Source organism: Odontesthes bonariensis, chromosome 18 (assembly GCF_027942865.1).
Source record: "Odontesthes bonariensis isolate fOdoBon6 chromosome 18, fOdoBon6.hap1, whole genome shotgun sequence".
NCBI lineage: Eukaryota > Metazoa > Chordata > Actinopteri > Atheriniformes > Atherinopsidae > Odontesthes > Odontesthes bonariensis.
In genome coordinates, this window is record NC_134523.1 from 23,943,638 (window position 1) to 23,955,000 (window position 11,363).

General features: G+C 38.5%; 1 long non-coding RNA gene across 1 annotated transcript; it reads right to left on the reverse strand.

Moving 5' to 3' along the window:
- Positions 1 to 9,918: 9,918 nt before the first annotated feature.
- LOC142367522 (uncharacterized) lies at positions 9,919 to 10,797 on the reverse strand. Its single transcript, XR_012767113.1, has 3 exons — positions 10,627 to 10,797; positions 10,089 to 10,129; positions 9,919 to 9,985 (listed from the first exon to the last, which is right to left on the reverse strand). It is a non-coding gene; the product is annotated as an uncharacterized LOC142367522 (long non-coding RNA).
- Between the last annotated feature and the right edge of the window lie 566 nt (positions 10,798 to 11,363).

Below are 11,363 nucleotides of genomic sequence, written 5' to 3' on the forward strand. Positions count from 1 at the left end.
AAAAATAATTGAGTTGAAATCATTTGTTGACAGCTTGCCCCCCCCCCCCCCCCCCGTTCAAAAATCCCATCTGCACCCCTGAGCGTAACCATTTAAGTATTGTTTTTATTAATTCACCATAATCAGTTGTTTAATTGCATCCATCAAAGCAGAGATTCCCTCCCTCAGAAGCAAAGAAGCACACTCGCTGACCTTCTTCCCTGACGCACACACTCTCAGTCTCGCCATTTGCAGCTTCTCCTGCTGCATTTTCAGCCTCAGCCTCCCTCTTTCTCCTCACACTCCTCAGAAACTTTGAACATCCTACATCAAATGAAGTCTCAGTGAGCATCTTTCTCCCATCCTCTTCATCTGTATCTCTTTTTGGGACCCTTCATGCCAGCTGCCAAGGCAGGGCTTTGGAATGGGTAAATTGGTTATGATTTTAGAGGAATGGTCAAATAAATCTGGCAGAAACTCAATGATTCCTGAAGTTATTTATTTACAGAGATGATCCTGGTTGTAAAAAAAACAGTTAAATTATCAGTGCTGCAACACTGACTGTAACAAAGACACAAACAAAAGTCCTTACATCTGTTATTTGTCCTGGTGTTTGTACAAAAAAACATGTTCTTCGGGGATTTTAAGAAGTGGCCCAGTCCCTGTGTTGTCCCTTCACCTGAACAGTTTGCAGCATGATGGAGCGGGAATGCTGATAAGCTCCATCATTGCTTCAGCTTGGATTAGAACAGCATGCTCTTTCAGTTGAGGCGTGACAGTCGATAGTATTTATTGTCTGTTCACAAGTGAAAGCAACAGGGGAATCGATTGTAGGTTAGGTGAAGCTACTGAAGTCACTCTGACGCTAAACCTTCGTGGTGATGTGGGACCCAATAGGGCACATTCCTTTAGAGCATATGTCTCAAACTCAAGGCCCGCGGGCCAAATCTGGCCCGCCACGTCATTTTATGTGGCCCATACGAGAGCTTAAAAGGTCTGATTGAAGTCAAATACGTGCAGTGACCAAAAACTACATTTCCCACAATACATGCCGATTATGTTACGTGCAAAGTGACGGCATCCCGCCACTGGACTGCAATGTTTCCGAATCGATGCGATTTTTCCCAACAAGTGGAATTGAGAAATACAAATGATGATCCCAAAATGTCAAGCAAGAGAAAAAAATTTCTTTTTCAAGAAAGATCAGAAGGCGAATACGTGTTTGTGCTTCAAGGAGAAAAAACTATATGTCTTTTGTGTTATGAGGCGGTGGCGGTTGTCAAAGAGTACGATCTACGTCCGCATTCTGAAACCAAACGCGGAGCTGAGTGTGCCAACATTAGGCCTCAAGAAAAACGACAAACTGCCCCGAGAATTAAAAGGCAAACTACGATCGAATGTGTTCGCGAAAGCCACAACCAAAAACAATGCGGCAGTAAAAGCTAGCTTTGTTTGATATTTCAAGTTTTGAACAAAGTAAATGTCATAACTTGTGTTTGATGTTATTTTTCTTTATTCACTTGGATAGTTTGATTGTTGATTGATGGGAGTGATGTGGCTTTCATAACCTGACAAATTAAACGGATTTATGATAAAATAACAGAGCAACAAGCAAACATATTTTTTTTTACATCTATGCAAATATATATGCAATATTTGTAACTTGAATAAGTCATAAATTAAGAGTTATTTAACATTAAGGAGTAGTAACATTTATAAGTTACATCTGGCCCTTTGAGGGCAACGATTATGCTGATGTGGCCCTCGGTGAAAATGAGTTTGACACCCCTGGTCTAGGACATCTGTAAATCAATTGTCAAGTCTTATGTCCCTGCTGGGATACCGTAGGTACTGTACACTCAGGCCTCCAATTGGTCAGTAGTTTGGCCGTGTTTACAGGTGGTGAGGTGAGTGAGTCCTTAATATGAGGTGCCACCAGGGACATAAATCAGAATTAACTTCCATATACACATATGAAATTAAACTCTTCCACATACTATACTCAAAACCTTGCACAAACACTAGTGAAAAGCTCTCACATAAACTAGTGAAAACATTTACCTCTTATATAACCTACTCAAAAGCTCTCATACACACTGCTGAAAAGCTTACATATATACTAGTGAAAAGCTTTACCTTTCATATATACTAGTAAAAACCTCTCATATACATATGTCAAACCTCTCATACACATATGTCAAAACCTCTCATACACATATGTCAAACCTCTCATATACATATGTCAAACCTCTCATACACATATGTCAAACCTCTCATACACATATGTCAAAAACTCTCATACACATATGTCAAAACCTCTCATACACATATGTCAAACCTCTCATATACATATGTCAAACCTCTCATACACATATGTCAAACCTCTCATACACATATGTCAAAAACTCTCATACACATATGTCAAAACCTCTCATACACATATGTCAAAACCTCTCATATACACATGTCAAATATTTGTGGATTTCAGTTGAAACGGAAGGCGTTTCAGTTGAAACGGAAGGCATTTCAGTTGAAACGGAAGGTGTTTTATTAAACTGGGAGTTGTAGTTTTAAACAGAAGTCATTCATTCTGGTTAGCTTCGTCCGTTTTGTGCAATCTCCGGCCGGTATTTTACAAAATAAAATGATCAACAATTGCTCAGCTACCCACTGAATACCTTACACAAGCAGTGGCATTACCCAACTTAATTTTTGCTTCAACGGGGACCCTGTTCCGTTTTCTGTCAAACGCTACAACGCTTGAGCAGCAGCCGACCACCTCAGCCACTAGCTTAGCATAGCGCTACCAGCTTCAGCTGTGGTCAGCAAAGAATCCGTGATCGTAAGAGCTTGGACACAATGCGCTTTCATCTGATCCTTGTTGCTTTACAGATTCAATTGTTCTTGTTTTATACTGCGAGCAATGAAGAAGATGTTGCGAGTTTTTTTAGGAGTGTCCTGCTTTGCATTGAGTCTTTTCAGAGGGGGGACTCCATCAATTTCTCCGAGGAAAGATTGTATAGACAGCTTGAGGATCATACACGATCATTGTCATCATTTATTGCTGCTATGTCTAGATATGATCCTAATAACAGAGACATAATCAACACACTTCAGTTACTGTTTACATGTTTTCAAAATCTGCTACGTGAATATGCTACCAGAATACAATCAAATAATTCCACCAATAGTTTCACACCACCAACAACCTCCACAGGCCACCGAGGACGCCCCAGATACAACATAGGAGCCAGACAAATTTCTCATTGTGTGTCCATTGGGATGACTTGGCAAAGGATTTCATTGTGCTTTGGAATCAGCCCAAGAACTCTATACAGACACAGACAGAGTCTTGGAATAAACTCAGTAGAATATACCTTTCTGTCGAATCAAGATCTTGATCAAATTGTCACTAATATACTCCAGTCTACTCCAAATGCTGGTGAAACATATGTACTTGGAAGCCTCAGATCACGTGGCATAAGAGTACAGCGTTGGCGAGTCAGACAGAGCCTGCATCAATTAGATCCCATCGGCAGATCATTGAGACGACGTCATGCAATAAGCAGGAGGATATACAGTGTTCAGGGCCCCAATCAATTATGGTAAATGTAAACAATTTTGATATCTAAATGTCTGTTAATTTAGTATCCAAATGAGGCATATACATGGGTTATTAAAATTATTTTAATCTCTCAACACAGGCATTTTGATGGAAACCACAAGCTGGTTAGGTGGCGGATGGTTCTTCATGGCTGCGTGGATGGCTTCAGTAGGACTATAATATATTTACGCTGCTTAACTAATAATAGAGCTTCAAGTGTCCTGTCTTTATTCTTGGAAGGAGTTGAGAACTTTGGAATACCTTTGAGAGTCAGATGTGACCATGGTATGGAAAATGTACTTGTTGCTCGTTTTATGTTGGAAAGAAGGGGATTAAACAGTGTAATTACAGGTGTTTCAGTGCACAATCAGAGAATTGAGAGACTATGGGCTGAAGTCAATAGAGTTGTTAGTAGGCACTTTATAAACATTTTCAACTTTATGGAGGAACAAGGTATATTAGACTCATTAAATGAACATCATCTTTTTTGCCTCCATTATGTTTTTTTACCAAGAATTGAACGTGCAATTGTCGAATTTATTAATCAGTGGAACAATCATGGCCTCTCTACACAAGGTGGTCAGACACCACTTCAGCTTTGGCATACAGGTGTCATAAGTAACATTGGAATCCAACCTGTTATAAATCACATTTTTAATTACAAAGTCACTCAAGAAAAACAAATTCATTGTTTTGGTAAGGCCACTTCAAAACCTTGATCTCAATCCTATGGAAAAGATTAAGAAAGATCTGAAAAGGGGAGTGTGAATGAGGCACCCAGCAAATCTGACTGAGTTCCATCAATTCTGTCAGGAAGTGGGTCAGAATTCCAGCAAACAGTTTAAAAGACAATTATTCCTGATGCTGACCACATTTAAACTTCAAAATTAAAAAAAAGTTCTAAATATATATATATAAAAAATATTTTCAAAAAGTGATTTGGAATTTAGTAAAAATAAATAGTTTTGGTAATTCTAAGTGAAGTGAAAAAGAGAAGTTGGGTCAGTCTTTTTATTTGGTGTATGTAAACATCAGGTTTCAACTGTATTTGTATCACACTAAGATCTTCTATAGTCCTTTTTTGGGGATATACATTGCATATAAGTATTTAATTACTTTTTATCTAAAAATATTAATAAATTATAAATAGGACTGTAGCAGGGTCTTCTTTTGGAGGAAACATCCACTGTCTGGTTGGTACAGATAAAAGCAATAATTATGTCCTGGCCCCTAAGACCAATTAAAAAAATTATATAATTTGTCAAGTTTTAATTCCAATTTATTTTTAAGTCAGTGAAAATTTAAAAATAACTCACCTTTTTGACTTTTTCGAGAAGCTCTGTATCAGCTATGTCTTCTAAAACTGGATTGGTAGAACCATAAGCCAGAAGAGAAAACAGTGTTGGGGAGAGAAAGTTTGGTGGTGGACCACCATGAACCAAGCTTACAGCTATGGCCCTACCAACTTCATAGTACCCATCATTTCTTAAGGCTGCAAAACAAACAAAGAAAAGAAACTATTTTAAAACAACAAAATAACTTTAAATAAGTAAATGTAATTATTCTGATATTTAAACTGGAGAGTCACTACCAGAACTGTTAAGAGCCAGGGTTTTGCTGTTTTCTTTGCCCTCAAACATAGGGGAAGAAGCAATAGTCTCCATCAGCAGCCTCAAAAACTCCCTTCGTGGGCCACCTAAATCAACTCCTTCTTCATGTCTTCCCATGTCATCAGAGAATTTAACACAGATCATATATGTTGGGTTGTAGGATCCTCTTCGGAATCCCCGCATGGCTCCTTCCCAGACAGCAGAGCGATTTATGTTGAATTTTGACTGCTGCGTGGTATTAATTTTGCTTGAAAGATCTTGGAGTATTTCTTGAACTGGAACATTTTGGACACTAAAGACAACATTAAAATACACTAATGAAAACATGCTGATCTTTATAAGTAACAACTTAAGTCATGTAAACATATCAGTTCTAACTTTGACTTTTACATTGTGCTATGTCTTTTCCTGATCAAAACCATAGTGTTGCTTTGATTCATTCATGGATGTTTGAGAAATCCTTGAATCTCCCGTGGCAGCCATTCTGGGGTGCCTAAATGTTTGCTAACACAAAGTGGAATATTTAACCAAATGTCCTTCTTGGAGCTTTAGTCCAGTCCCAGCTGACCCTGTACACCATCCCCACTCAGCTATTCAGACTGGCGCTACAGCAATTAGCAAACACCTGTTGGAACTGTGCATCTCCTGAGTGAGAGCTACAAGAGCTAATTCTCAGTGCAACGCTCCTAAGAATGTTTGTAAATGGCATAATGGATAATCATCGTAGTGATGAGGTGTTGAAGGAAAGAGTCGGAAAGGGTAGGTGGTTCTTAAAGAGACAGAGCCCAATTTCAAGGTGTTGGATGCAGCCATGATACAGAGACAAATTTCTTCTAAGTCATAACCACTAAAGGTAACATACTTATTTGATTGTGCTATAAAATGGTACAATGTGCCTGGAGAATACATAATGCTCCCCTTTAAGATATGGCAATAAAAACAGTCCACTACACCAAACTCTATTTTAATTATTTATCTTGAAAGTTTTTTGTAATCTACGTCTGAGTACTCACTGTTCAATTCCTCGTCATTTGTGGATTCGTCAGAGATAGATGCCACAAGAGTTAAATACGATGAATAGTCATCATCATAGACTTTTGTGGTCGGATTTCGAGCCCTTTGTCCAAGGTTACTTCCATCATGATTGCTGCAGCCAGGTGTGTTATCAGTTATAACGCCTCCAAGGACAGAAATGATGGCGACATCCTCTTCATCATTGCTGCATGCTCCCAGCTTGCCATCTTCCTCATGACTTGACACTGGAACAGCTCTTGTGACATTATGGGTGTCCGCACTTATCCCGGTTTCCGGCAAATCCACCTCAATACAGTCATCTTTGCCAGTGGTGGTGCAGATGTTCAAAGGTTCACTTTCTTCATCAGACTCCGACTAAGGAGGAGAAACAAAATAATTTATCTTTTGATGATTTCTGCTCTTAGCAATATGAAACGTTCAATGAAAAAATAAACCAACAAACCACACTGTAAACCCTAATAAGTTCACAGAACTCAAAAACTATTTTGTAACAGATTACACAAAAATATTTTAGTGATGTTTTTAAATGTTTTAAGTTTACATAAAAGAAAAATTATATGTGCAGTTGCCTTAAATTATCTCAACGTTATCTTACAAATATTGATATTTCTCAACTTATAATTAGGGAGTACTTCACTTAAAATTTTCAATATTTTCAACTCATAAAATGCTGGAAATACACTCAAATTTTTTAATATTCCTCAACTCATAATCTGGGGGACATGCACTCAAAATTAATTCTTTACTGAAATACTGAAGTGACACCACAGTGACAATTTAACAACTTTTTTTATTCAACACAATGTGTTTTTTAAAAAGGCACAAATCAAAGGAGCTCAGTCAAACAAAGTGCTTGTCATAAATTAAAACAAAAGGAAAAGGAGATGACTCCAGCAAAACAAAATGTGTTATTCAGTAAACCTTATGATAAAAACTCACAAAGGTTTCATGATAAAATTTAAGATTATGAGTATAATCCATCCTCAACAACGACAACTATTAGAATGTGGAGCCATTTAACACCGTTTAAAAACGTTTTGGCACTTTCTGTACCGTGAAGCCTGCAACTTAAAAAAAAAAAAAATTCAAATAAGGTACTTGTTTCTACTGTGCTGTACTTCAAATGGCAACATCAGGTAGTGCATCAAGGTTGGCATTAGGCAACAGAACATTAAATATGTATAGTGCATGAATTGAACAGTCGTTTCCAACAAGTTATTCAGTGCATAAACTTTGACTGAGCAATACGCCAATGTTGTGATATTTATCTATTAACAATCAATTTATTAAATCTGAGGTAGAAGAGACAAATGGTTACATTTGTAAAGAGGGAAAAAAAAAAAAAAAAAACTTCCTCAATACTCACTTCAACAAATAGTCCATTCTGAGTGATTCACTCATTGAACAAATCATTCTTCAGCGTCAGGAGACACCCTTTCAGTGGTTTGTTGTCCTCAAGACATATCACAACTTTTTGGATAAATGTGAATGTAAGCTCGAGATTCTTTGGGTACTGTAGGTCGAGCGCATAGATGTACCCAAAGAGCAGGAGAAATGAGTCAGCCAGATTTGTGGGACCACTCACAAGTATTTCATCCTCCACGACAATACAGATGCTCTCAGTGCTGAGGAGGGCCGCATCAGTACTGTCATCTGTGACGACTGTCAGAAGAGCCACCGGAGTGTCAGTGAGGTCTGGACCTTCTGCTGACTACAAAACACAAATAATACAAGAATGAGTTCAGTCCCTCAAGGATACAAATCATGCTAATGATGTCTAGACATTCCTGTTGCTTAGCACTTTGGACTTAGACTGCAACTTAGCTACATGTTTAAACAATTTTCTTTACATATGCTTATATCTTATGCTAGATTCACACTTATCTGTTAGCATACTTTTTGTTTAGTGGAATGCTTTACACTTACCTTTTAATTTATGTAATTTCTACATGTCAGTTTTTCAGAATAACAACAAGTAAACTTCATAAACAGGTCCTATTCCAGAAAAGAGGTTCAACAAACCCTGAACTCTGAGTTGACTTAAGCCCAATTCGCACGGGATAAGTATTATCTATGGACCCCCCCCGTAATTCGGAATAATTACGGAGAATGTCTGAGTTCTTAGTCCTGTGCGAATGCGCCATGTCCGTGATTTGTGGGGTAATAATTCCGCCTCGAATTACCTACTGTATTTCGGCGAAACACAGACGTCCTGTGGTAATTTAAGTCCCGTCTGAACGCACACCTGTGTGTTCAACCTATGTGTACAACCAGGTACAACGGGGCAAAACAGGAAGTTACGACAATTACGGAATATCCGCTCATGATGTCTGTGATTTCAGTAAATTACAGACTTTTGCTTGTCCCGTCCGAATGCGCCACAAAAAATTACAGAGGTGCGGGGGTAGTTGCGAATTACCAGTGATCCATAGGTAATACTTATCCCGTGCGAATTGGGCTTTACTCTGTGAAGTGAAACTCTGAGTTTTCAGTTCCAGAACAGCTGATCTGAGTTAGGTAAGTTGACTCTGAGTATGTTAACTCTGAGTTGATCTCGTGCCTGACGACTAGTAAAAAGCCACCATCAATGGAGCTCCGATACTGTGATTCACCAAGGCAACAGGGGAGAAAAGCAGACATTTTCTGGAGGGACAACACATCAACTCAGAGTTCAGAGTTTGTTGAACCTCCTTTCTGGAACAGTCCTCTGGAATGGATAACACAGTTTTTCTCTCATCTCAGGATTCACTCTGAGTTTTCACATAACCTGCTTTCTGGTTCTCCTAGAGTTCTTTGAGTGATGTGATATGTTTAAGCTGACTGAATAGCTAGGCAAAGGGATTGATAGTGAGGCCAGTACACTTACGTTACAGGTCCTGAAGAACTTGGAGGTATCTTCACGCAGGTATACAGGAAGTGCACGAAGGACGAGGGCCCGTCTCATATTTACATCACGTTGTTCCTAGATGGACAAAAAATATCCATTACAATAGTAATTACACAAATACAGAGCAAACTGTTTTTTCAAATTAATAGCTTTCTATTGTAAATACTTTAATAACTCACAAAGGAAAAAACTTAAAATTGTAAATACAATTTTATGAAAGCAGTATTTATTAGGACTTCTTCAAATTGAAGCTGATAAAGTATCTTTTTAAAGGTACCTCTTTCTGATAGAATACATCTAGTCAAGACGTCTATTTCTGATGAGATGACAATGTGTTCATGGCATAATCCCCTAACCTCGGGGCACAGTTAAGGCACTTTACACTATGGCAGCTGTCTTACAGTTGTTTCTGAATCATGCAAAGTTAAATATTCACCTGAAGGTCATAAATCCTCATGAGCTTGGTTAGCTCCTCCGCTATCTTGCCAGTCTTGGTGGCCTTGTCTCTAAACAAGGTGATGAGTTTAGACGTGTATCTGCCCAGCTCCTTGTAGAATTGATTGCACAGGTTAACATTGTTGAGTCGGTGGAACTCTGCAAACACCTGTACATGGACACAATTACACAGAAATGTACAAAGATGAATTATGAACAGAATTGTGAATATATTTTAAGAAGTTTTCAGTTGGCAGGTAGCAAAACCAAGGGCAATTTTATTAGGGATGAGTCAGAACCAAGGTCAAAATAGAAAGTTAATTGTCATTCTTTAATTTAAAACAGACTGTACAAGTTTTTTTTCTCTTACCTGTGACTCCATAAGTAGGGCTGGCCATCTGTCCACGACGTCTCACACCCGTGGAGCTACAAGAGCTTCATTTAAAGAATAACGATTTATTTAAAGAAATAGCAAAACTACTGTGGGAAACATAAAATAAAACCAATTTCACTGGAACTATTTCAAAATGCATCCTACCTGAACTGTTTCGAGATGATCTCACAACCACACACTTGAACCTACGAAGAAATACAAACACAGGCCCGGTCAGCATCATGACACTCACATTATGTTGTTCAGTATTGTTCGTTTCACGCTAGCACACACATACAACACAGCTCGACAACGTAAACTATTGACTGTGTAACGCGGTAACTTATTGAAATAAGCATACTCACAGTACACACGTGCATTACCGGCGAACAGCGAAAACAACCGGCAGAAACCGGAAAGCAGAGATAACGTTATGCTTCAAACTCATGGACCTAACTCCACTGTCAACTTTCCCGGGCAAACATGCATTATGGGAAATGTAGTTCATCCAGGAAACCCGCTGATAACGTTACACCATTGTAAGATGAAGTAACGTAACGTATTTGTCACATTCAACAACTTCTGAAGTTACAATAACAAACATTCACTGTGCACATTGTACAAATGTATTCCCAGTTCCAAATTTAAGACTATTTATCGAAATTCAGTTTAAAAACAAACAAAAAAACGTTATCTTACTTACCAAATCAGGGCTGATAAGACGGCGCTGAAGAAAACGAGGGCAATGAGACTTACGAAAAAAATTGAGGTTGTGGTGGTTTGAAGCGGGGGGATAAAAATGCGCATTGCAAACAAATGAAAACAAATTAAACCGTCTTCCACATCCTCACGGGCTGACCAAAACTTCTCCGCATCAAGGCAAATTCAAGATGGCTGACTCATCTTACCTGAGGGAGAGATAAGACCCACCCACCAGAACGTCATGACGTTGATAACGTCATGACACTACTGTATGGTTCCTAAACCTTTTGAGCGTTCCACACAAATTAGCTATAAAATATTGAGCCCTATTCAATTAAAGTGGCATAAATCTTAACAGAGCTCAACACTTTATAGTTTGGTCAACTCCATAACGACATTTGACTGTTATGACCTTATTAGTTATGAGCTAGTACAACTGTTTGGGATTACAGTGCAGAAGAGTTTTTGATGGCCTCACATACAAGGCTTTGGTTTTGAAAACCTTGTGTATCAGCATCCCATTAAGTTCTTGACCCTCCTGGAGTTTGGGTGCAACAAGCTTACTGCCACAACCCATGAGAAACTCAAGGCTGCAAAGATGTGAAAATGCCAAACAAAAAAATTCCCAAGTCACATTTCTGCAAATAGTTGATCACAATGCAGACATGTCATTCAATTTACAACGGAAATATGTAAAAAAAATTATACAAGTGAAGAAAAGCCTACTTTTGCTAATGA